The sequence below is a fragment of the Salmo salar genome, chromosome 11, assembly GCF_965601325.2.
Source record: "Salmo salar chromosome 11, fSalSal1, whole genome shotgun sequence".
Taxonomy (NCBI): Eukaryota; Metazoa; Chordata; class Actinopteri; order Salmoniformes; family Salmonidae; genus Salmo; species Salmo salar.
Genome location: NC_138301.1, coordinates 56,544,646 through 56,568,957, shown reverse-complemented (window position 1 = coordinate 56,568,957; position 24,312 = coordinate 56,544,646).

The following is a 24,312-nucleotide window of genomic DNA, read 5'->3' as shown; positions in this document are numbered from 1 at the left end:
GACTGGGGAAGGAGAGGGGAGGAGAGGGGAGGAGAGGGGATACTGGGGAAGGAGAAGGGGAGGAGAGGGGGAGACTGGGGAAGGAGAGGGGGAGGAGAAGGGATACTGGGGAAGGAGAGGGGGAGGAGAGGGGAGGCTGGGGAAGGAGAGGGGGAGGGGAGGGGAGACTGGGGAAGGAGAGGGGATACTGGGGAAGGAGAGGGGGAGGAGAGGGGGAGACTGGGGAAGGAGAGGGGGAGGAGAGGGGGAGACTGGGGAAGGAGAGAGGGAGGAGAGGGGATACTGGGGGAAGAGAGGGGGAGACTGGGGAAGGAGAGGGGGAGACTGGGGAAGGAGAGGGGGAGGAGAGGGGATACTGGGGAAGGAGAGGGGGAGGAGAGGGGAGACTGGGGAAGGAGAGGGGGAGGAGAGGGGAGACTGGGGGAAGAGAGGGGGAGACTGGGGGAGGAGAGGGGGAGGAGAGGGGGAGACTGGGGAAGATGAGGGGATACTGGGGGAAGAGAGGGGGAGACTGGGGAAGGAGAGATGGAGGAGAGGGGAGAGCTCCTAGCCTCCTCCATAGGAGGTAAACAGTGTTCCAGTCCTCCTCCAGTCCTCCCCCAGTCCTCCTCCATTCCTCCCCCAGGCCTCCCCCAGTCCTCCCCCAGGCCTCCTCCAGTCCTCCCCCAGTCCTCCCCCAGGCCTCCTCCAGTCCTCCCCCAGTCCTCCCCCAGGCCTCCTGCATTCTGCTAATAGCCGTGACACATTGCACGGCACTAATTCATTTATTTCACAATAACACCAGGCTAACCCTTGCTGCATACACAGACAGTAGATACGTCCCAAACGGCACCTTATTCCCTTTATAGTTCACTACTATTGTCCAGGGTCCCCCAATAGGACTCCAGTCAAACATAGTGCACTATATCAGGAGTAGGGTGCCATTTTGGGATGCACAGCCCAGTGTGAGGTAGAATATGAGTCTGATATTAATCCATGGATAATCAGGGGTCCTGGAAGATAATGTTGTCTCTGGTTTTTGTAATGACAATGTTGACAGGACTGGAATATTTAGATTTATAATGATGTGTTCTCTTGTCTTGTGTCCACAGAAAATACATAGTGTTATTTTTGATTAGCTTCATGTTGTCTAGTGGCACGGACTTACCTCAACAATAAATGTCATTCATTTCTGAATGGAATTATAGGGTATTGAAATATCCACTTCATCATGTGAAGTATTTTTTTTACTTTTATTACAGAAACAGGATTCTAATGTGTTGTTTTATATCATTATATATGGAAACATATTCAGAGTGTATAGGTAACACATGCATCAAGACCTCAGAGAAAAGGGACAAAACACAATCTACACTACATGACCGAAAGTATGTGGACACCTGCTCGTCCAACATCTCATTCCAACATCATGGGTATTAATACGGAGTTGGTTTCCCGCCCTTTGCCGCTATAACGGCCTCCACTCTTCTGGGAAGTCTCTACACTAGATGTATGAACATTTCTGAGGGGGACTTGCTTCCATTCAGCCACAAGAGCATTAGTTAGGTCGGGGCACTGATGTTGGGCGATTAGACCTGGTTTGCGCATGGTGATCTTAGGCTTGTGTGCGGCTGCTCGGCCATGGAAACCCACTTCATAAAGCTCCCGATGAACAGTTCTCGTGCTGATGTTTCTTACAGAGGCAGTTTGAAACTCGGTAGTGAGGGTTGCAAACGAGGACAGACGATTCTTGTGCGCTACGCGCTTCAGCACTAAGCGGTCCCGTTCCGTGAGCTTGTGTGGCCTACCACTTCGCGGCTGAGCCGTTGTTTCTCCTAGATATTTCAACTTCACATTAACAGCACTTAAAGTTGACCGCGGCAGCTCTAGCAGGGCAGAAATTTGACGAACTAACTTGGAAAGGTGACATCCTATGACGGTGCCACCTTGAAAGTCACTGAGCTCTTCAGGAAGGCCATTCTACTGCCAATGTTTGTCCATGGAGATTGCATAGCTGTGTACTCGATTTTATACACCTGACAACAACGGGTACGGCAGAAATAGCCAAATCCAGGAATTTGAAGGGGTGTCCACATTTGTATATATAGTGTATTCGCTGTTTTGATTATTTCAACAAATAATAAACTCAACAAGAAATCTATCCTCATTTTCTATAGCCAAGGTTACTCAACGAACCCTTTAAAATTCCAGAATGAATTTAAAAGAGAAATTGAATTTGAAGTGAACACTTGTATTTTTGTGGTTTAGCTACAGTATAACACAACAGTCTCAATCTAACTGGAGTCCTCTTGTGATGAGACGACCTTGGTCTGGTAAACATCTGACTGGGGTCATGTTGTGATGAGACGACCCTGGTCTGGTAAACATCTGACTGGGGTCATGTTGTGATGAGACGACCCTGGACTGGTAAACATCTAACTGGAGTCATGTTGTGATGAGACGACCCTGGACTGGTAAACATCTGACTGGAGTCATGTTGTGATGAGACGACCCTGGACTGGTAAACATCTGACTGGAATGTTGTGATGAGACGACCCTGGACTGGTAAACATCTGACTGGGGTCATGTTGTGATGAGACGACCCTGGACTGGTAAACATCTGACTGGGGTCCTGTTGTGATGAGACGACCCTGGTCTGGTAAACATCTGACTGGGGTCATGTTGTGATGAGACGACCCTGGACTGGTAAACATCTGACTGGGGTCATGTTGTGATGAGACGACCCTGGTCTGGTAACCATCTGACTGGGGTCATGTTGTGATGAGACGACCCTGGACTGGTAAACATCTGACTGGGGTCATGTTGTGATGAGACGACCCTGGTCTGGTAAACATCTGACTGGAGTCGTATTGTGATGAGACGACACTGGTCTGGTAAACATCTGACTGGGGTAATGTTGTGATGAGACAACACTGGTCTTGTAAACATCTGACTGGAGTCCTGTTGTGATGAGACGACCCTGGTCTGGTAAACATCTGACTGGGGTAGTGTTGTGATGAGATGACCCTGGACTGGTAAACATCTGACTGGGGTCATGTTGTGATGAGACGACCCTGGACTGGTAAACATCTGACTGGGGTCATGTTGTGATGAGACGACCCTGGTCTGGTAAACATCTGACTGGAGTCATATTGTGATGAGACAACCCTGGTCTGGTAAACATCTGACTGGGGTCATGTTGTGATGAGACGACCCTGGTCTGGTAAACATCTGACTGGGGTGGTATTGTGATGAGACGACCCTGGACTGGTAAACATAAAGGTAAGATGTTTGTTTCTGTGATCAGTGGACGTCCATCTAGATGAAGATATGAAGTGTGTGTGTGTGTTTTCTGAGATAGGTCAGTCCTCCTCCGTTCTAATGGTCTGTGAGTGGACCTGAAGTGTGAGGGTTGATGATGAGCGTGCCCCATGCTGCAAGGCAGGCTCTCTCTACACACACACACACACACACACACACACACACACACACACACACACACACACACACACACACACACACACACACACACACACATACACACACACACACACACACAGCTAATACATATCCAATCCATGTAATTAAGGGTCTCTGCTGCGGCACTCACCCGTGGAGCAGACCCATCCAGCTGAAGAAGTGGTGGACAGAATACAACCAACAGCCCTCCTCTTAAAATGTCACGTTAGATCATCAACGTGAATGAGTAGCTTTACGATACTTAAACATGTTTTTAGAGGAGCCTCAGTAGTCCCCAGCAGTGGTAGTTAGTGTTAGTGAAGCTGTGACAGAGTCTCAGTAGTCCCCAGCAGTGGTAGTTAGTGTTAGTGAAGCTGTGACAGAGTCTCAGTAGTCCCCAGCAGTGGTAGTTAGTGTTAGTGAAGCTGTGACAGAGTCTCAGTAGTCCCCAGCAGTGGAAGTTAGTGTTAGTGAAGCTTTGACAGAGTCTCAGTAGTCCCCAGCAGTGGTAGTTAGTGATAGTGAAGCTGTGACAGAGTCTCAGTAGTCCCCAGCAGTGGTAGTTGTTGTTAGTGAAGTTGTGACAGAGTCTCAGTAGTCCCCAGCAGTGGTAGTTAGAGTTAGTGAAGCTGTGACAGAATCCCAGTAGTCCCCAGCAGTGGTAGTTGGTGTTAGTGAAGCTGTGACAGAGTCTCAGTAGTCCCCAGCAGTGGTAGTTGGTGTTAGTGAAGCTGTGACAGAGTCTCAGTAGTCCCCAGCAGTGGTAGTTGGTGTTAGTGAAGCTGTGACAGAGTCTCAGTAGTCCCCAGCAGTGGTAGTTGGTGTTAGTGAAGCTGTGACAGAGTCTCAGTAGTCCCCAGCAGTGGTAGTTAGTGTTAGTGAAGCTGTGACAGAGTCTCAGTAGTCCCCAGCAGTGGTAGTTAGTGTTAGTGAAGCAGTGACAGAGTCTCAGTAGTCCCCAGCAGTGGTAGTTAGTGTTAGTGAAGCCATGCTGTGACAGAGTCTCAGTAGTCCAAAGCAGTGGTAGTTAGTGTTAGTGAAGCCAGGCTATTACAGAGTCTCAGTACTCCCCAGCAGTGGTAATTAGTGTTAGTGAAGCTGTGACAGTATCAGTAGTCCCCAGCAGTGGTAGTTAGTGTTAGTGAAGCTGTAACAGAGTCTCAGTAGTCCCCAGCACTGGTAGTTAGTGTTAGTGAAGCTGTGACAGAGCCTCAGTAGTCCCCAGCAGTGGTAGTTACTGTTAGTGAAGCCAGGCTGTGATAGAGTCTCAGTAGTCCCCAGCAGTGGTAGTTAGTGTTAGTGAAGCCAGGCTGTGACAGAGTCTCAGTAGTCCCCAGCAGTGGTAGTTAGTGTTAGTGAAGCTGTGACAGAGTCTCAGTAGTCCCCAGCTTAGGTAGTTAGTGTTAGTGAAGCTGTGACAGAGTCTCAGTAGTCCACAGCAGTGGTAGTTAGTGTTAGTGAAGCCAGGCTATGACAGAGTCTCAGTAGTCCCCAGCAGTGATAGTTAGTGTTAGTGAAGCTGTGACAGAGTCTCAGTAGTCCCCAGCAGTGGTAGTTAGTGTTAGTGAAGCTGTGACAGAGTCTCAGTAGTCCCCAGCAGTGGTAGTTAGTGTTAGTGAAGCTGTGACAGAGTCTCAGTAGTCCCCAGCAGTGGTAGTTAGTGTTAGTGAAGCTGTGACAGAGTCTCAGTAGTCCCCAGCAGTGGTAGTTAGTGTTAGTGAAGCTGTGACAGAGTCTCAGTAGTCCCCAGCAGTGGTAGTTAGTGTTAGTGAAGCTGTGACAGAGTCTCAGTAGTCCCCAGCAATGGTAGTTGGTGTTAGTGAAGTTGTGACAGAGTCTCAGTAGTCCCCAGCAGTGGTAGTTAGTGTTATTGAAGCTGTGACAGAGTCTCAGTAGTCCCCAGCAGTGGTAGTTGGTGTTAGTGAAGCTGTGACAGAGTCTCAGTAGTCCCCAGCAGTGGTAGTTGGTGTTAGTGAAGCTGTGACAGAGTCTCAGTAGTCCCCAGCAGTGGTAGTTAGTGTTAGTGAAGCTGTGACAGAGTCTCAGTAGTCCCCAGCAGTGGTAGTTAGTGTTAGTGAAGCAGTGACAGAGTCTCAGTAGTCCCCAGCAGTGGTAGTTGGTGTTAGTGAAGCTGTGACAGAGTCTCAGTAGTCCCCAGCAGTGGTAGTTAGTGTTAGTGAAGCTGTGACAGAGTCTCAGTAGTCCCCAGCAGTGGTAGTTGGTGTTAGTGAAGCTGTGACAGAGTCTCAGTAGTCCCCAGCAGTGGTAGTTAGTGTTAGTGAAGCTGTGACAGAGTCTCAGTAGTCCCCAGCAGTGGTAGTTAGTGTTAGTGAAGCAGTGACAGAGTCTCAGTAGTCCCCAGCAGTGGTAGTTGGTGTTAGTGAAGCTGTGACAGAGTCTCAGTAGTCCCCAGCAGTGGTAGTTAGTGTTATTGAAGCTGTGACAGAGTCTCAGTAGTCCCCAGCAGTGGTAGTTGGTGTTAGTGAAGCTGTGACAGAGTCTCAGTAGTCCCCAGCAGTGGTAGTTGGTGTTAGTGAAGCTGTGACAGAGTCTCAGTAGTCCCCAGCAGTGGTAGTTAGTGTTAGTGAAGCTGTGACAGAGTCTCAGTAGTCACCAGCTTTGGTAGTTAGTGTTAGTGAAGCTGCGACAGAGTCTCAGTAGTCCCCAGCAGTGGTAGTGAAGTGTTAGTGAAGCCAGGCTATTACAGTCTCAGTACTCCCCAGCAGTGGTAGTTAGTGTTAGTGAAGCTGTGACAGTCTCAGTAGTCCCCAGCAGTGGTAGTTAGTGTTAGTGAAGCTGTAACAGAGTCTCAGTAGTCCCCAGCAGTGGTATTTAGTGTTAGTGAAGCTGTGACAGAGCCTCAGTAGTCCCCAGCAGTGGTAGTTACTGTTAGTGAAGCCAGGCTGTGATAGAGTCTCAGTAGTCCCCAGCAGTGGTAGTTAGTGTTAGTGAAGCCAGGCTGTGACAGAGTCTCAGTAGTCCCCAGCAGTGGTAGTTAGTGTTAGTGAAGCTGTGACAGAGTCTCAGTAGTCCCCAGCTTTGGTAGTTAGTGTTAGTGAAGCTGTGACAGAGTCTCAGTAGTCCCCAGCAGTGGTAGTTAGTGTTAGTGAAGCCAGGCTATGACAGAGTCTCAGTAGTCCCCAGCAGTGGTAGTTGGTGTTAGTGAAGTTGTGACAGAGTCTCAGTAGTCCCCAGCAGTGGTAGTTAGTGTTAGTGAAGCTGTGACAGAGTCTCAGTAGTCCCCAGCAGTGGTAGTTAGTGTTAGTGAAGCTGTAACAGAGTCTCAGTAGTCCCCAGCAGTGGTAGTTAGTGTTAGTGAAGCCAGGCTGTGACAGAGCCTCAGAAGTCCCCAGCAGTGCTAGTTAGTGTTAGTGAAGCCAGGCTGTGACAGAGTCTCAGTAGTCCCCAGCAGTGGTAGTTAGTGTTAGTGAAGCCAGGCTGTAACAGAGTCTCAGTTGTCCCCAGCAGTGGTAGTTAGTGTTAGTGAAGCTGTGACAGAGTCTCAGTAGTCCCCAGCAGTGGTAGTTAGTGTTAGTGAAGCTTTGACAGAGTCTCAGTAGTCCCCAGCAGTGGTAGTTAGTGTTAGTGAAGCTGTGACAGAGTCTCAGTAGTCCCCAGCAGTGGTAGTTGGTGTTAGTGAAGTTGTGACAGAGTCTCAGTAGTCCCCAGCAGTGGTAGTTAGTGTTAGTGAAGCTGTGACAGAGTCTCAGTAGTCCCCAGCAGTGGTAGTTGGTGTTAGTGAAGCTGTGACAGAGTCTCAGTAGTCCCCAGCAGTGGTAGTTGGTGTTAGTGAAGCTGTGACAGAGTCTCAGTAGTCCCCAGCAGTGGTAGTTAGTGTTAGTGAAGCAGTGACAGAGTCTCAGTAGTCCCCAGCAGTGGTAGTTAGTGTTAGTGAAGCCATGCTGTGACAGAGTCTCAGTAGTCCCCAGCAGTGGTAGTTAGTGTTAGTGAAGCCAGGCTGTGACAGAGTCTCAGTAGTCCCCAGCAGTGGTAGTTAGTGTTAGTGAAGCTGTGACAGATTCTCAGTAGTCCCCAGCAGTGGTAGTTAGTGTTAGTGAAGCTGTGACAGAGTCTCAGTAGTCCCCAGCAGTGGTAGTTAGTGTTAGTGAAGCTGTGACAGAGCCTCAGTAGTCCGAAGCAGTGGTAGTTAGTGTTAGTGAAGCTGTGACAGAGCCTCAGTAGTCCCCAGCAGTGGTAGTTAGTGTTAGTGAAGCTGTGACTGAGTCTCAGTAGTCCCCAGCAGTGGTAGTTAGTGTTAGTGAAGCTGTGACAGAGTCTCAGTAGTCCCCAGCAGTGGTAGTTAGTTTTAGTGAAGCTGTGACAGAGTCTCAGTAGTCCCCAGCAGTGGTAGTTACTGTTAGTGAAGCCAGGCTGTGATAGAGTCTCAGTAGTCCCCAGCAGTGGTAGTTAGTGTTAGTGAAGTTGTAACAGAGTCTCAGTAGTCCCCAGCAGTGGTAGTTAGTGTTAGTGAAGGTGTCACAGAGTCTCAGTAGTCCCCAGCAGTGGTAGTTAGTGTTAGTGAAGCTGTGACAGAGTCTCAGTAGTCCCCAGCAGTGGTAGTTAGTGTTAGTGAACCTGTGTCAGAGTCTCAGTGGTCCCCAGCAGTGGTAGTTAGTGTTAGTGAAGCCAGGCTGTGACAGAGTCTCAGTAGTCCCCAGCAGTGGTACTTAGTGTTAGTGAAGCTGTGACAGAGTCTCAGTAGTCCCCAGCAGTGGTAGTTGGTGTTAGTGAAGCTGTGACAGAGTCTCAGTGGTCCCCAGCAGTGGTAGTTGGTGTTAGTGAAGCTGTGACTGAGTCTCAGTAGTCCCCAGCAGTGGTAGTTAGTGTTAGTGAAGCCAGGCTGTGACAGAGTCTCAGTAGTCCCCAGCAGTGGTACTTAGTGTTAGTGAAGCTGTGACAGAGTCTCAGTAGTCACCAGCTTTGGTAGTTAGTGTTAGTGAAGCTGCGACAGAGTCTCAGTAGTCCCCAGCAGTGGTAGTGAAGTGTTAGTGAAGCCAGGCTATTACAGAGTCTCAGTACTCCCCAGCAGTGGTAGTTAGTGTTAGTGAAGCTGTGACAGTCTCAGTAGTCCCCAGCAGTGGTAGTTAGTGTTAGTGAAGCTGTAACAGAGTCTCAGTAGTCCCCAGCAGTGGTAGTTAGTGTTAGTGAAGCTGTGATAGAGCCTCAGTAGTCCCCAGCAGTGGTAGTTACTGTTAGTGAAGCCAGGCTGTGATAGAGTCTCAGTAGTCCCCAGCAGTGGTAGTTAGTGTTAGTGAAACCAGGCTGTGACAGAGTCTCAGTAGTCCCCAGCAGTGGTAGTTAGTGTTAGTGAAGCTGTGACAGAGTCTCAGTAGTCCCCAGCTTTGGTAGTTAGTGTTAGTGAAGCTGTGACAGAGTCTCAGTAGTCCCCAGCAGTGGTAGTTAGTGTTAGTGAAGCCAGGCTATGACAGAGTCTCAGTAGTCCCCAGCAGTGGTAGTTAGTGTTAGTGAAGCTGTGACAGAGTCTCAGTAGTCCCCAGCAGTGGTAGTTAGTGTTAGTGAAGCTGTGACAGAGTCTCAGTAGTCCCCAGCAGTGGTAGTTAGTGTTAGTGAAGCTGTGACAGAGTCTCAGTAGTCCCCAGCAGTGGTAGTTGGTGTTAGTGAAGTTTTGACAGAGTCTCAGTAGTCCCCAGCAGTGGTAGTTAGTGTTAGTGAAGCTGTGACAGAGCCTCAGTAGTCCCCAGCAGTGGTAGTTACTGTTAGTGAAGCCAGGCTGTGATAGAGTCTCAGTAGTCCCCAGCAGTGGTAGTTAGTGTTAGTGAAACCAGGCTGTGACAGAGTCTCAGTAGTCCCCAGCAGTGGTACTTAGTGTTAGTGAAGCTGTGACAGAGTCTCAGTAGTCCCCAGCAGTGGTAGTTGGTGTTAGTGAAGCTGTGACAGAGTCTCAGTGGTCCCCAGCAGTGGTAGTTGGTGTTAGTGAAGCTGTGACTGAGTCTCAGTAGTCCCCAGCAGTGGTAGTTAGTGTTAGTGAAGCCAGGCTGTGACAGAGTCTCAGTAGTCCCCAGCAGTGGTACTTAGTGTTAGTGAAGCTGTGACAGAGTCTCAGTAGTCACCAGCTTTGGTAGTTAGTGTTAGTGAAGCTGCGACAGAGTCTCAGTAGTCCCCAGCAGTGGTAGTGAAGTGTTAGTGAAGCCAGGCTATTACAGAGTCTCAGTACTCCCCAGCAGTGGTAGTTAGTGTTAGTGAAGCTGTGACAGTCTCAGTAGTCCCCAGCAGTGGTAGTTAGTGTTAGTGAAGCTGTAACAGAGTCTCAGTAGTCCCCAGCAGTGGTAGTTAGTGTTAGTGAAGCTGTGATAGAGCCTCAGTAGTCCCCAGCAGTGGTAGTTACTGTTAGTGAAGCCAGGCTGTGATAGAGTCTCAGTAGTCCCCAGCAGTGGTAGTTAGTGTTAGTGAAACCAGGCTGTGACAGAGTCTCAGTAGTCCCCAGCAGTGGTAGTTAGTGTTAGTGAAGCTGTGACAGAGTCTCAGTAGTCCCCAGCTTTGGTAGTTAGTGTTAGTGAAGCTGTGACAGAGTCTCAGTAGTCCCCAGCAGTGGTAGTTAGTGTTAGTGAAGCCAGGCTATGACAGAGTCTCAGTAGTCCCCAGCAGTGGTAGTTAGTGTTAGTGAAGCTGTGACAGAGTCTCAGTAGTCCCCAGCAGTGGTAGTTAGTGTTAGTGAAGCTGTGACAGAGTCTCAGTAGTCCCCAGCAGTGGTAGTTAGTGTTAGTGAAGCTGTGACAGAGTCTCAGTAGTCCCCAGCAGTGGTAGTTGGTGTTAGTGAAGTTTTGACAGAGTCTCAGTAGTCCCCAGCAGTGGTAGTTAGTGTTAGTGAAGCTGTGACAGAGCCTCAGTAGTCCCCAGCAGTGGTAGTTACTGTTAGTGAAGCCAGGCTGTGATAGAGTCTCAGTAGTCCCCAGCAGTGGTAGTTAGTGTTAGTGAAACCAGGCTGTGACAGAGTCTCAGTAGTCCCCAGCAGTGGTAGTTAGTGTTAGTGAAGCTGTGACAGAGTCTCAGTAGTCCCCAGCTTTGGTAGTTAGTGTTAGTGAAGCTGTGACAGAGTCTCAGTAGTCCCCAGCAGTGGTAGTTAGTGTTAGTGAAGCCAGGCTATGACAGAGTCTCAGTAGTCCCCAGCAGTGGTAGTTAGTGTTAGTGAAGCTGTGACAGAGTCTCAGTAGTCCCCAGCAGTGGTAGTTAGTGTTAGTGAAGCTGTGACAGAGTCTCAGTAGTCCCCAGCAGTGGTAGTTAGTGTTAGTGAAGCTGTGACAGAGTCTCAGTAGTCCCCAGCAGTGGTAGTTGGTGTTAGTGAAGTTTTGACAGAGTCTCAGTAGTCCCCAGCAGTGGTAGTTAGTGTTAGTGAAGCTGTGACAGAGTCTCAGTAGTCCCCAGCAGTGGTAGTTAGTGTTAGTGAAGCTGTAACAGAGTCTCAGTAGTCCCCAGCAGTGGTAGTTAGTGTTAGTGAAGCCAGGCTGTGACAGAGCCTCAGAAGTCCCCAGCAGTGGTAGTTAGTTTTAGTGAAGCTGTGACAGAGTCTCAGTAGTCCCCAGCAGTGGTAGTTACTGTTAGTGAAGCCAGGCTGTGATAGAGTCTCAGTAGTCCCCAGCAGTGGTAGTTAGTGTTAGTGAAGTTGTAACAGAGTCTCAGTAGTCCCCAGCAGTGGTAGTTGGTGTTAGTGAAGCTGTGACAGAGTCTCAGTAGTCCCCAGCAGTGGTAGTTAGTGTTAGTGAAGCTGTGACAGAGTCTCAGTAGTCCCCAGCAGTGGTAGTTAGTGTTAGTGAACCTGTGTCAGAGTCTCAGTGGTCCCCAGCAGTGGTAGTTAGTGTTAGTGAAGCTGTGACAGAGTCTCAGTAGTCCCCAGCAGTGGTAGTTGGTGTTAGTGAAGCTGTGACTGAGTCTCAGTAGTCCCCAGCAGTGGTAGTTAGTGTTAGTGAAGCCAGGCTGTGACAGAGTCTCAGTAGTCCCCAGCAGTGGTAGTTAGTGTTAGTGAAGCTGTGACAGAGTCTCAGTAGTCACCAGCTTTGGTAGTTAGTGTTAGTGAAGCTGCGACAGAGTCTCAGTAGTCCACAGCAGTGGTAGTGAAGTGTTAGTGAAGCCAGGCTATTACAGAGTCTCAGTACTCCCCATCAGTGGTAATTAGTGTTAGTGAAGCTGTGACAGTCTCAGTAGTCCCCAGCAGTGGTAGTTAGTGTTAGTGAAGCTGTGACAGAGTCTCAGTAGTCCCCAGCAGTGGTAGTTAGTGTTAGTGAAGCCAGGCTGTGACAGAGTCTCAGTAGTCCCCAGCAGTGGTAGTTAGTGTTAGTGAAGCTGTGACAGAGTCTCAGTAGTCACCAGCTTTGGTAGTTAGTGTTAGTGAAGCTGCGACAGAGTCTCAGTAGTCCCCAGCAGTGGTAGTGAAGTGTTAGTGAAGCCAGGCTATTACAGAGTCTCAGTACTCCCCAGCAGTGGTAATTAGTGTTAGTGAAGCTGTGACAGTCTCAGTAGTCCCCAGCAGTGGTAGTTAGTGTTAGTGAAGCTGTAACAGAGTCTCAGTAGTCCCCAGCAGTGGTAGTTAGTGTTACTGAAGCTGTGACAGAGCCTCAGTAGTCCCCAGCAGTGGTAGTTACTGTTAGTGAAGCCAGGCTGTGATAGAGTCTCAGTAGTCCCCAGCAGTGGTAGTTAGTGTTAGTGAAGCCAGGCTGTGACAGAGTCTCAGTAGTCCCCAGCAGTGGTAGTTAGTGTTAGTGAAGCTGTGACAGAGTCTCAGTAGTCCCCAGCTTAGGTAGTTAGTGTTAGTGAAGCTGTGACAGAGTCTCAGTAGTCCCCAGCAGTGGTAGTTAGTGTTAGTGAAGCCAGGCTATGACAGAGTCTCAGTAGTCCCCAGCAGTGGTAGTTAGTGTTAGTGAAGCTGTGACAGAGTCTCAGTAGTCCCCAGCAGTGGTAGTTAGTGTTAGTGAAGCTGTGACAGAGTCTCAGTAGTCCCCAGCAGTGGTAGTTAGTGTTAGTGAAGCTGTGACAGAGTCTCAGTAGTCCCCAGCTTAGGTAGTTAGTGTTAGTGAAGCTGTGACAGAGTCTCAGTAGTCCCCAGCAGTGGAAGTTAGTGTTAGTGAAGATTTGACAGAGTCTCAGTAGTCCCCAGCAGTGGTAGTTAGTGATAGTGAAGCTGTGACAGAGTCTCAGTAGTCACCAGCAGTGGTAGTTGTTGTTAGTGAAGTTGTGACAGAGTCTCAGTAGTCCCCAGCAGTGGTAGTTAGAGTTAGTGAAGCTGTGACAGAGTCTCAGTAGTCCCCAGCAGTGGTAGTTAGTGTTAGTGAAGCTGTGACAGAGTCTCAGTAGTCCCCAGCGGTGGTAGTTAGTGTTAGTGAAGCTGTGACAGAGTCTCAGTAGTCCCCAGCAGTGGTAGTTGGTGTTAGTGAAGCTGTGACAGAGTCTCAGTAGTCCCCAGCAGTGGTAGTTGGTGTTAGTGAAGCTGTGACAGTCTCAGTAGTCCCCAGCAGTGGTAGTTAGTGTTAGTGAAGCTGTGACAGAGTCTCAGTAGTCCCCAGCAGTGGTAGTTAGTGTTAGTGAAGCAGTGACAGAGTCTCAGTAGTCCCCAGCAGTGGTAGTTAGTGTTAGTGAAGCCATGCTGTGACAGAGTCTCAGTAGTCCCCAGCAGTGGTAGTTAGTGTTAGTGAAGCCAGGCTGTGACAGAGTCTCAGTAGTCCCCAGCAGTGGTAGTTAGTGTTAGTGAAGCTGTGACAGAGTCTCAGTAGTCACCAGCTTTGGTAGTTAGTGTTAGTGAAGCTGCGACAGAGTCTCAGTAGTCCCCATCAGTGGTAGTGAAGTGTTAGTGAAGCCAGGCTATTACAGAGTCTCAGTACTCCCCAGCAGTGGTAATTAGTGTTAGTGAAGCTGTGACAGTCTCAGTAGTCCCCAGCAGTGGTAGTTAGTGTTAGTGAAGCTGTAACAGAGTCTCAGTAGTCCCCAGCAGTGGTAGTTAGTGTTACTGAAGCTGTGACAGAGCCTCAGTAGTCCCCAGCAGTGGTAGTTACTGTTAGTGAAGCCAGGCTGTGATAGAGTCTCAGTAGTCCCCAGCAGTGGTAGTTAGTGTTAGTGAAGCTGTGACAGAGTCTCAGTAGTCCCCAGCAGTGGTAGTTAGTGTTAGTGAAGCCAGGCTGTGACAGAGTCTCAGTAGTCCCCAGCTTAGGTAGTTAGTGTTAGTGAAGCTGTGACAGAGTCTCAGTAGTCCCCAGCAGTGGTAGTTAGTGTTAGTGAAGCCAGGCTATGACAGAGTCTCAGTAGTCCCCAGCAGTGGTAGTTAGTGTTAGTGAAGCTGTGACAGAGTCTCAGTAGTCCCCAGCAGTGGTAGTTAGTTTTAGTGAAGCTGTGACAGAGTCTCAGTAGTCCCCAGCAGTGGTAGTTAGTGTTAGTGAAGCTGTGACAGAGTCTCAGTAGTCCCCAGCTTAGGTAGTTAGTGTTAGTGAAGCTGTGACAGAGTCTCAGTAGTCCCCAGCAGTGGAAGTTAGTGTTAGTGAAGATTTGACAGAGTCTCAGTAGTCCCCAGCAGTGGTAGTTAGTGATAGTGAAGCTGTGACAGAGTCTCAGTAGTCCCCAGCAGTGGTAGTTGTTGTTAGTGAAGTTGTGACAGAGTCTCAGTAGTCCCCAGCAGTGGTTGTTAGAGTTAGTGAAGCTGTGACAGAGTCTCAGTAGTCCCCAGCAGTGGTAGTTGGTGTTAGTGAAGCTGTGACAGAGTCTCAGTAGTCCCCAGCAGTGGTAGTTGGTGTTAGTGAAGCTGTGACAGTCTCAGTAGTCCCCAGCAGTGGTAGTTAGTGTTAGTGAAGCTGTGACAGAGTCTCAGTAGTCCCCAGCAGTGGTAGTTAGTGTTAGTGAAGCAGTGACAGAGTCTCAGTAGTCCCCAGCAGTGGTAGTTAGTGTTAGTGAAGCCATGCTGTGACAGAGTCTCAGTAGTCCCCAGCAGTGGTAGTTAGTGTTAGTGAAGCCAGGCTGTGACAGAGTCTCAGTAGTCCCCAGCAGTGGTAGTTAGTGTTAGTGAAGCTGTGACAGAGTCTCAGTAGTCACCAGCTTTGGTAGTTAGTGTTAGTGAAGCTGCGACAGAGTCTCAGTAGTCCCCAGCAGTGGTAGTGAAGTGTTGGTGAAGCCAGGCTATTACAGAGTCTCAGTACTCCCCAGCAGTGGTAGTTAGTGTTAGTGAAGCTGTGACAGTCTCAGTAGTCCCCAGCAGTGGTAGTTAGTGTTAGTGAAGCTGTAACAGAGTCTCAGTAGTCCCCAGCAGTGGTATTTAGTGTTAGTGAAGCTGTGACAGAGCCTCAGTAGTCCCCAGCAGTGGTAGTTACTGTTAGTGAAGCCAGGCTGTGATAGAGTCTCAGTAGTCCCCAGCAGTGGTAGTTAGTGTTAGTGAAGCCAGGCTGTGACAGAGTCTCAGTAGTCCCCAGCAGTGGTAGTTAGTGTTAGTGAAGCTGTGACAGAGTCTCAGTAGTCCCCAGCTTTGGTAGTTAGTGTTAGTGAAGCTGTGACAGAGTCTCAGTTGTCCCCAGCAGTGGTAGTTAGTGTTAGTGAAGCCAGGCTATGACAGAGTCTCAGTAGTCCCCAGCAGTGGTAGTTGGTGTTAGTGAAGTTGTGACAGAGTCTCAGTAGTCCCCAGCAGTGGTAGTTAGTGTTAGTGAAGCTGTGACAGAGTCTCAGTAGTCCCCAGCAGTGGTAGTTAGTGTTAGTGAAGCTGTAACAGAGTCTCAGTAGTCCCCAGCAGTGGTAGTTAGTGTTAGTGAAGCCAGGCTGTGACAGAGCCTCAGAAGTCCCCAGCAGTGCTAGTTAGTGTTAGTGAAGCCAGGCTGTGACAGAGTCTCAGTAGTCCCCAGCAGTGGTAGTTAGTGTTAGTGAAGCCAGGCTGTAACAGAGTCTCAGTTGTCCCCAGCAGTGGTAGTTAGTGTTAGTGAAGCTGTGACAGAGTCTCAGTAGTCCCCAGCAGTGGTAGTTAGTGTTAGTGAAGCTGTGACAGAGTCTCAGTAGTCCCCAGCAGTGGTAGTTAGTGTTAGTGAAGCTGTGACAGAGTCTCAGTAGTCCCCAGCAGTGGTAGTTGGTGTTAGTGAAGTTGTGACAGAGTCTCAGTAGTCCCCAGCAGTGGTAGTTAGTGTTAGTGAAGCTGTGACAGAGTCTCAGTAGTCCCCAGCAGTGGTAGTTCGTGTTAGTGAAGCTGTGACAGAGTCTCAGTAGTCCCCAGCAGTGGTAGTTGGTGTTAGTGAAGCTGTGACAGAGTCTCAGTAGTCCCCAGCAGTGGTAGTTAGTGTTAGTGAAGCTGTGACAGAGTCTCAGTAGTCCCCAGCAGTGGTAGTTAGTGTTAGTGAAGCTGTAACAGAGTCTCAGTAGTCCCCAGCAGTGGTAGTTAGTGTTAGTGAAGCAGTGACAGAGTCTCAGTAGTCCCCAGCAGTGGTAGTTAGTGTTAGTGAAGCCAGGCTGTGACAGAGTCTCAGTAGTCCCCAGCAGTGGTAGTTAGTGTTAGTGAAGCTGTGACAGAGTCTCAGTAGTCACCAGCTTTGGTAGTTAGTGTTAGTGAAGCTGCGACAGAGTCTCAGTAGTCCCCATCAGTGGTAGTGAAGTGTTAGTGAAGCCAGGCTATTACAGAGTCTCAGTACTCCCCAGCAGTGGTAATTAGTGTTAGTGAAGCTGTGACAGTCTCAGTAGTCCCCAGAAGTGGTAGTTAGTGTTAGTGAAGCTGTAACAGAGTCTCAGTAGTCCCCAGCAGTGGTAGTTAGTGTTACTGAAGCTGTGACAGAGCCTCAGCAGTCCCCAGCAGTGGTAGTTACTGTTAGTGAAGCCAGGCTGTGATAGAGTCTCAGTAGTCCCCAGCAGTGGTAGTTAGTGTTAGTGAAGCCAGGCTGTGACAGAGTCTCAGTAGTCCCCAGCAGTGGTAGTTAGTGTTAGTGAAGCTGTGACAGAGTCTCAGTAGTCCCCAGCTTAGGTAGTTAGTGTTAGTGAAGCTGTGACAGAGTCTCAGTAGTCCCCAGCAGTGGTAGTTAGTGTTAGTGAAGCCAGGCTATGACAGAGTCTCAGTAGTCCCCAGCAGTGGTAGTTAGTGTTAGTGAAGCTGTGACAGAGTCTCAGTAGTCCCCAGCAGTGGTAGTGAAGTGTTGGTGAAGCCAGGCTATTACAGAGTCTCAGTACTCCCCAGCAGTGGTAGTTAGTGTTAGTGAAGCTGTGACAGTCTCAGTAGTCCCCAGCAGTGGTAGTTAGTGTTAGTGAAGCTGTAACAGAGTCTCAGTAGTCCCCAGCAGTGGTATTTAGTGTTAGTGAAGCTGTGACAGAGCCTCAGTAGTCCCCAGCAGTGGTAGTTACTGTTAGTGAAGCCAGGCTGTGATAGAGTCTCAGTAGTCCCCAGCAGTGGTAGTTAGTGTTAGTGAAGCCAGGCTGTGACAGAGTCTCAGTAGTCCCCAGCAGTGGTAGTTAGTGTTAGTGAAGCTGTGACAGAGTCTCAGTAGTCCCCAGCTTTGGTAGTTAGTGTTAGTGAAGCTGTGACAGAGTCTCAGTTGTCCCCAGCAGTGGTAGTTAGTGTTAGTGAAGCCAGGCTATGACAGAGTCTCAGTAGTCCCCAGCAGTGGTAGTTGGTGTTAGTGAAGTTGTGACAGAGTCTCAGTAGTCCCCAGCAGTGGTAGTTAGTGTTAGTGAAGCTGTGACAGAGTCTCAGTAGTCCCCAGCAGTGGTAGTTAGTGTTAGTGAAGCTGTAACAGAGTCTCAGTAGTCCCCAGCAGTGGTAGTTAGTGTTAGTGAAGCCAGGCTGTGACAGAGCCTCAGAAGTCCCCAGCAGTGCTAGTTAGTGTTACTGAAGCCAGGCTGTGACAGAGTCTCAGTAGTCCCCAGCAGTGGTAGTTAGTGTTAGTGAAGCCAGGCTGTAACAGTGTCTCAGTTGTCCCCAGCAGTGGTAGTTAGTGTTAGTGAAGCTGTGACAGAGTCTCAGTAGTCCCCAGCAGTGGTAGTTAGTGTTAGTGAAGCTGTGACAGAGTCTCAGTAGTCCCCAGCAGTGGTAGTTAGTGTTAGTGAAGCTGTGACAGAGTCTCAGTAGTCCCCAGCAGTGGTAGTTGGTGTTAGTGAAGTTGTGACAGAGTCTCAGTAGTCCCCAGCAGTGGTAGTTAGTGTTAGTGAAGCTGTGACAGAGTCTCAGTAGTCCCCAGCAGTGGTAGTTCGTGTTAGTGAAGCTGTGACAGAGTCTCAGTAGTCCCCAGCAGTGGTAGTTGGTGTTAGTGAAGCTGTGACAGAGTCTCAGTAGTCCCCAGCAGTGGTAGTTAGTGTTAGTGAAGCTGTGACAGAGTCTCAGTAGTCCCCAGCAGTGGTAGTTAGTGTTAGTGAAGCTGTAACAGAGTCTCAGTAGTCCCCAGCAGTGGTAGTTAGTGTTAGTGAAGCAGTGACAGAGTCTCAGTAGTCCCCAGCAGTGGTAGTTAGTGTTAGTGAAGCCAGGCTGTGACAGAGTCTCAGTAGTCCCCAGCAGTGGTAGTTAGTGTTAGTGAAGCTGTGACAGAGTCTCAGTAGTCACCAGCTTTGGTAGTTAGTGTTAGTGAAGCTGCGACAGAGTCTCAGTAGTCCCCATCAGTGGTAGTGAAGTGTTAGTGAAGCCAGGCTATTACAGAGTCTCAGTACTCCCCAGCAGTGGTAATTAGTGTTAGTGAAGCTGTGAAAGTCTCAGTAGTCCCCAGAAGTGGTAGTTAGTGTTAGTGAAGCTGTAACAGAGTCTCAGTAGTCCCCAGCAGTGGTAGTTAGTGTTACTGAAGCTGTGACAGAGCCTCAGCAGTCCCCAGCAGTGGTAGTTACTGTTAGTGAAGCCAGGCTGTGATAGAGTCTCAGTAGTCCCCAGCAGTGGTAGTTAGTGTTAGTGAAGCCAGGCTGTGACAGAGTCTCAGTAGTCCCCAGCAGTGGTAGTTAGTGTTAGTGAAGCTGTGACAGAGTCTCAGTAGTCCCCAGCTTAGGTAGTTAGTGTTAGTGAAGCTGTGACAGAGTCTCAGTAGTCCCCAGCAGTGGTAGTTAGTGTTAGTGAAGCCAGGCTATGACAGAGTCTCAGTAGTCCCCAGCAGTGGTAGTTAGTGTTAGTGAAGCTGTGACAGAGTCTCAGTAGTCCCCAGCAGTGGTAGTTAGTTTTAGTGAAGCTGTGACAGAGTCTCAGTAGTCCCCAGCAGTGGTAGTTAGTGTTAGTGAAGCTGTGACAGAGTCTCAGTAGTCCCCAGCTTAGGTAGTTAGTGTTAGTGAAGCTGTGACAGAGTCTCAGTAGTCCCCAGCAGTGGAAGTTAGTGTTAGTGAAGATTTGACAGAGTCTCAGTAGTCCCCAGCAGTGGTAGTTAGTGATAGTGAAGCTGTGACAGAGTCTCAGTAGTCCCCAGCAGTGGTAGTTGTTGTTAGTGAAGTTGTGACAGAGTCTCAGTAGTCCCCAGCAGTGGTAGTTAGAGTTAGTGAAGCTGTGACAGAGTCTCAGTAGTCCCCAGCAGTGGTAGTTGGTGTTAGTGAAGCTGTGACAGAGTCTCAGTAGTCCCCAGCAGTGGTAGTTGGTGTAGTGAAGCTGTGACAGTCTCAGTAGTCCCCAGCAGTGGTAGTTAGTGTTAGTGAAGCTGTGACAGAGTCTCAGTAGTCCCCAGCAGTGGTAGTTGGTGTTAGTGAAGCTGTGACAGAGTCTCAGTAGTCCCCAGCAGTGGTAGTTAGTGTTAGTGAAGCAGTGACAGAGTCTCAGTAGTCCCCAGCAGTGGTAGTTAGTGTTAGTGAAGCCATGCTGTGACAGAGTCTCAGTAGTCCCCAGCAGTGGTAGTTAGTGTTAGTGAAGCCAGGCTGTGACAGAGTCTCAGTAGTCCCCAGCAGTGGTAGTTAGTGTTAGTGAAGCTGTGACAGAGTCTCAGTAGTCACCAGCTTTGGTAGTTAGTGTTAGTGAAGCTGCGACAGAGTCTCAGTAGTCCCCAGCAGTGGTAGTGAAGTGTTGGTGAAGCCAGGCTATTACAGAGTCTCAGTACTCCCCAGCAGTGGTAGTTAGTGTTAGTGAAGCTGTGACAGTCTCAGTAGTCCCCAGCAGTGGTAGTTAGTGTTAGTGAAGCTGTAACAGAGTCTCAGTAGTCCCCAGCAGTGGTATTTAGTGTTAGTGAAGCTGTGACAGAGCCTCAGTAGTCCCCAGCAGTGGTAGTTACTGTTAGTGAAGCCAGGCTGTGATAGAGTCTCAGTAGTCCCCAGCAGTGGTAGTTAGTGTTAGTGAAGCCAGGCTATGACAGAGTCTCAGTAGTCCCCAGCAGTGGTAGTTGGTGTTAGTGAAGTCGTGACAGAGTCTCAGTAGTCCCCAGCAGTGGTAGTTAGTGTTAGTGAAGCTGTGACAGAGTCTCAGTAGTCCCCAGCAGTGGTAGTTAGTGTTAGTGAAGCTGTGACAGAGTCTCAGTAGTCCCCAGCAGTGGTAGTTCGTGTTAGTGAAGCTGTGACAGAGTCTCAGTAGTCCCCAGCAGTGGTAGTTGGTGTTAGTGAAGCTGTGACAGAGTCTCAGTAGTCCCCAGCAGTGGTAGTTAGTGTTAGTGAAGCTGTGACAGAGTCTCAGTAGTCCCCAGCAGTGGTAGTTAGTGTTAGTGAAGCTGTAACAGAGTCTCAGTAGTCCCCAGCAGTGGTAGTTAGTGTTAGTGAAGCAGTGACAGAGTCTCAGTAGTCCCCAGCAGTGGTAGTTAGTGTTAGTGAAGCCATGCTGTGACAGAGTCTCAGTAGTCCCCAGCAGTGGTAGTTAGTGTTAGTGAAGCCAGGCTGTGACAGAGTCTCAGTAGTCCCCAGCAGTGGTAGTTAGTGTTAGTGAAGCTGTGACAGAGTCTCAGTAGTCCCCATCAGTGGTAGTTAGTGTAAGTGAAGCTGTAACAGAGTCTCAGTAGTCCCCAGCAGTGGTAGTTAGTGTTAGTGAAGCCAGGCTGTGACAGAGCCTCAGAAGTCCCCAGCAGTGCTAGTTAGTGTTAGTGAAGCCAGGCTGTGACAGAGTCTCAGTAGTCCCCAGCAGTGGTAGTTAGTGTTAGTGAAGCCAGGCTGTAACAGAGTCTCAGTTGTCCCCAGCAGTGGTAGTTAGTGTTAGTGAAGCTGTGACAGAGTCTCAGTAGTCCCCAGCAGTGGTAGTTAGTGTTAGTGAAGCTGTGACAGAGTCTCAGTAGTCCCCAGCAGTGGTAGTTAGTGTTAGTGAAGCTGTGACAGAGTCTCAGTAGTCCCCAGCAGTGGTAGTTGGTGTTAGTGAAGTTGTGACAGAGTCTCAGTAGTCCCCAGCAGTGGTAGTTAGTGTTAGTGAAGCTGTGACAGAGTCTCAGTAGTCCCCAGCAGTGGTAGTTGGTGTTAGTGAAGCTGTGACAGAGTCTCAGTAGTCCCCAGCAGTGGTAGTTGGTGTTAGTGAAGCTGTGACAGAGTCTCAGTAGTCCCCAGCAGTGGTAGTTAGTGTTAGTGAAGCTGTGACAGAGTCTCAGTAGTCCCCAGCAGTGGTAGTTAGTGTTAGTGAAGCTGTAACAGAGTCTCAGTAGTCCCCAGCAGTGGTAGTTAGTGTTAGTGAAGCAGTGACAGAGTCTCAGTAGTCCCCAGCAGTGGTAGTTAGTGTTAGTGAAGCCATGCTGTGACAGAGTCTCAGTAGTCCCCAGCAGTGGTAGTTAGTGTTAGTGAAGCCAGGCTGTGACAGAGTCTCAGTAGTCCCCAGCAGTGGTAGTTAGTGTTAGTGAAGCTGTGACAGAGTCTCAGTAGTCCCCATCAGTGGTAGTTAGTGTAAGTGAAGCTGTAACAGAGTCTCAGTAGTCCCCAGCAGTGGTAGTTAGTGTTAGTGAAGCCAGGCTGTGACAGAGCCTCAGAAGTCCCCAGCAGTGCTAGTTAGTGTTAGTGAAGCCAGGCTGTGACAGAGTCTCAGTAGTCCCCAGCAGTGGTAGTTAGTGTTAGTGAAGCCAGGCTGTAACAGAGTCTCAGTTGTCCCCAGCAGTGGTAGTTAGTGTTAGTGAAGCTGTGACAGAGTCTCAGTAGTCCCCAGCAGTGGTAGTTAGTGTTAGTGAAGCTTTGACAGAGTCTCAGTAGTCCCCAGCAGTGGTAGTTAGTGTTAGTGAAGCTGTGACAGAGTCTCAGTAGTCCCCAGAAGTGGTAGTTGGTGTTAGTGAAGTTGTGACAGAGTCTCAGTAGTCCCCAGCAGTGGTAGTTAGTGTTAGTGAAGCTGTGACAGAGTCTCAGTAGTCCCCAGCAGTGGTAGTTAGTGTTAGTGAAGCTGTGACAGAGTCTCAGTAGTCCCCAGCAGTGGTAGTTAGTGTTAGTGAAGCTGTGACAGAGTCTCAGTAGTCCCCAGCAGTGGTAGTTAGTGTTAGTGAAGCTGTGACAGAGTCTCAGTAGTCCCCAGCAGTGGTAGTTGGTGTTAGTGAAGTTGTGACAGAGTCTCAGTAGTCCCCAGCAGTGGTAGTTAGTGTTAGTGAAGCTGTGACAGAGTCTCAGTAGTCCCCAGCAGTGGTAGTTAGTGTTAGTGAAGCTGTGACAGAGTCTCAGTAGTCCCCAGCAGTGGTAGTTGGTGTTAGTGAAGTTGTGACAGAGTCTCAGTAGTCCCCAGCAGTGGTAGTTAGTGTTAGTGAAGCTGTGACAGAGTCTCAGTAGTCCCCAGCAGTGGTAGTTGGTGTTAGTGAAGCTGTGACAGAGTCTCAGTAGTCCCCAGCAGTGGTAGTTGGTGTTAGTGAAGCTGTGACAGAGTCTCAGTAGTCCCCAGCAGTGGTAGTTAGTGTTAGTGAAGCTGTGACAGAGTCTCAGTAGTCCCCAGCAGTGGTAGTTAGTGTTAGTGAAGCTGTAACAGAGTCTCAGTAGTCCCCAGCAGTGGTAGTTAGTGTTAGTGAAGCAGTGACAGAGTCTCAGTAGTCCCCAGCAGTGGTAGTTAGTGTTAGTGAAGCCATGCTGTGACAGAGTCTCAGTAGTCCCCAGCAGTGGTAGTTAGTGTTAGTGAAGCCAGGCTGTGACAGAGTCTCAGTAGTCCCCAGCAGTGGTAGTTAGTGTTAGTGAAGCTGTGACAGAGTCTCAGTAGTCCCCATCAGTGGTAGTTAGTGTAAGTGAAGCTGTAACAGAGTCTCAGTAGTCCCCAGCAGTGGTAGTTAGTGTTAGTGAAGCCAGGCTGTGACAGAGCCTCAGAAGTCCCCAGCAGTGCTAGTTAGTGTTAGTGAAGCCAGGCTGTGACAGAGTCTCAGTAGTCCCCAGCAGTGGTAGTTAGTGTTAGTGAAGCCAGGCTGTAACAGAGTCTCAGTTGTCCCCAGCAGTGGTAGTTAGTGTTAGTGAAGCTGTGACAGAGTCTCAGTAGTCCCCAGCAGTGGTAGTTAGTGTTAGTGAAGCTTTGACAGAGTCTCAGTAGTCCCCAGCAGTGGTAGTTAGTGTTAGTGAAGCTGTGACAGAGTCTCAGTAGTCCCCAGAAGTGGTAGTTGGTGTTAGTGAAGTTGTGACAGAGTCTCAGTAGTCCCCAGCAGTGGTAGTTAGTGTTAGTGAAGCTGTGACAGAGTCTCAGTAGTCCCCAGCAGTGGTAGTTGGTGTTAGTGAAGCTGTGACAGAGTCTCAGTAGTCCCCAGCAGTGGTAGTTGGTGTTAGTGAAGCCGTGACAGAGTCTCAGTAGTCCCCAGCAGTGGTAGTTAGTGTTAGTGAAGCTGTGACAGAGTCTCAGTAGTCCCCAGCAGTGGTAGTTGGTGTTAGTGAAGCTGTGACAGAGTCTCATTAGTCCCCAGCAGTGGTAGTTGGTGTTAGTGAAGCTGTGACAGAGTCTCAGTAGTCCCCAGCAGTGGTAGTTAGTGTTAGTGAAGCTGTGACAGAGTCTCAGTAGTCCCCAGCAGTGGTAGTTAGTGTTAGTGAAGCTGTAACAGAGTCTCAGTAGTCCCCAGCAGTGGTAGTTAGTGTTAGTGAAGCAGTGACAGAGTCTCAGTAGTCCCCAGCAGTGGTAGTTAGTGTTAGTGAAGCCATGCTGTGACAGAGTCTCAGTAGTCCCCAGCAGTGGTAGTTAGTGTTAGTGAAGCCAGGCTGTGACAGAGTCTCAGTAGTCCCCAGCAGTGGTAGTTAGTGTTAGTGAAGCTGTGACAGAGTGTCAGTAGTCCCCAGCAGTGGTAGTTGGTGTTAGTGAAGCTGTGACAGAGTCTCAGTAGTCCCCAGCAGTGGTAGTTAGTGTTAGTGAAGCTGTGACAGAGTCTCAGTAGTCCCCAGCAGTGGTAGTTACATTTTACATTTAACATTTAAGTCATTTAGCAGACGCTCTTATCCAGAGCGACTTACAAATTGGTGCATTCACCTTATAATATCCAGTGGAACAACCACTTTACAATAGTGCAACTAAATATTTTAAGGGGGGGTTAGAAGGATTACTTTATCCTATCCCAGGTATTCCTTAAAGAGGTGGGGTTTCAGGTGTCTCCGGAAGGTGGTGATTGACTCCGCTGTCCTGGCGTCGTGAGGGAGCTTGTTCCACCATTGGGGTGCCAGAGCAGCGAACGGTTTTGACTGGGCTGAGCGGGAACTGTGCTTCCTCAGAGGTAGGGAGGCGAGCAGGCCAGAGGTGGATGAACGGAGTGCCCTTGTTTAGGTGTAGGGCCTGATCAGAGCCTGAAGGTACGGAGGTGCCGTTCCCCTCACAGCTCCGTAGGCAAGCACCATGGTCTTGTAGCGGATGCGAGCTTCGACTGGAAGCCAGTGGAGAGAGCGGAGGAGCGGGGTGACGTGAGAGAACTTGGGAAGGTTGAACACCAGACGGGCTGCGGCGTTCTGGATGAGTTGTAGGGGTTTAATGGCACAGGCAGGGAGCCCAGCCAACAGCGAGTTGCAGTAATCCAGACGGGAGATGACAAGTGCCTGGATTAGGACCTGCGCCGCTTCCTGTGTGAGGCAGGGTCGTACTCTGCGAATGTTGTAGAGCATGAACCTACAGGATCGGGTCACCGCCTTGATGTTAGTGGA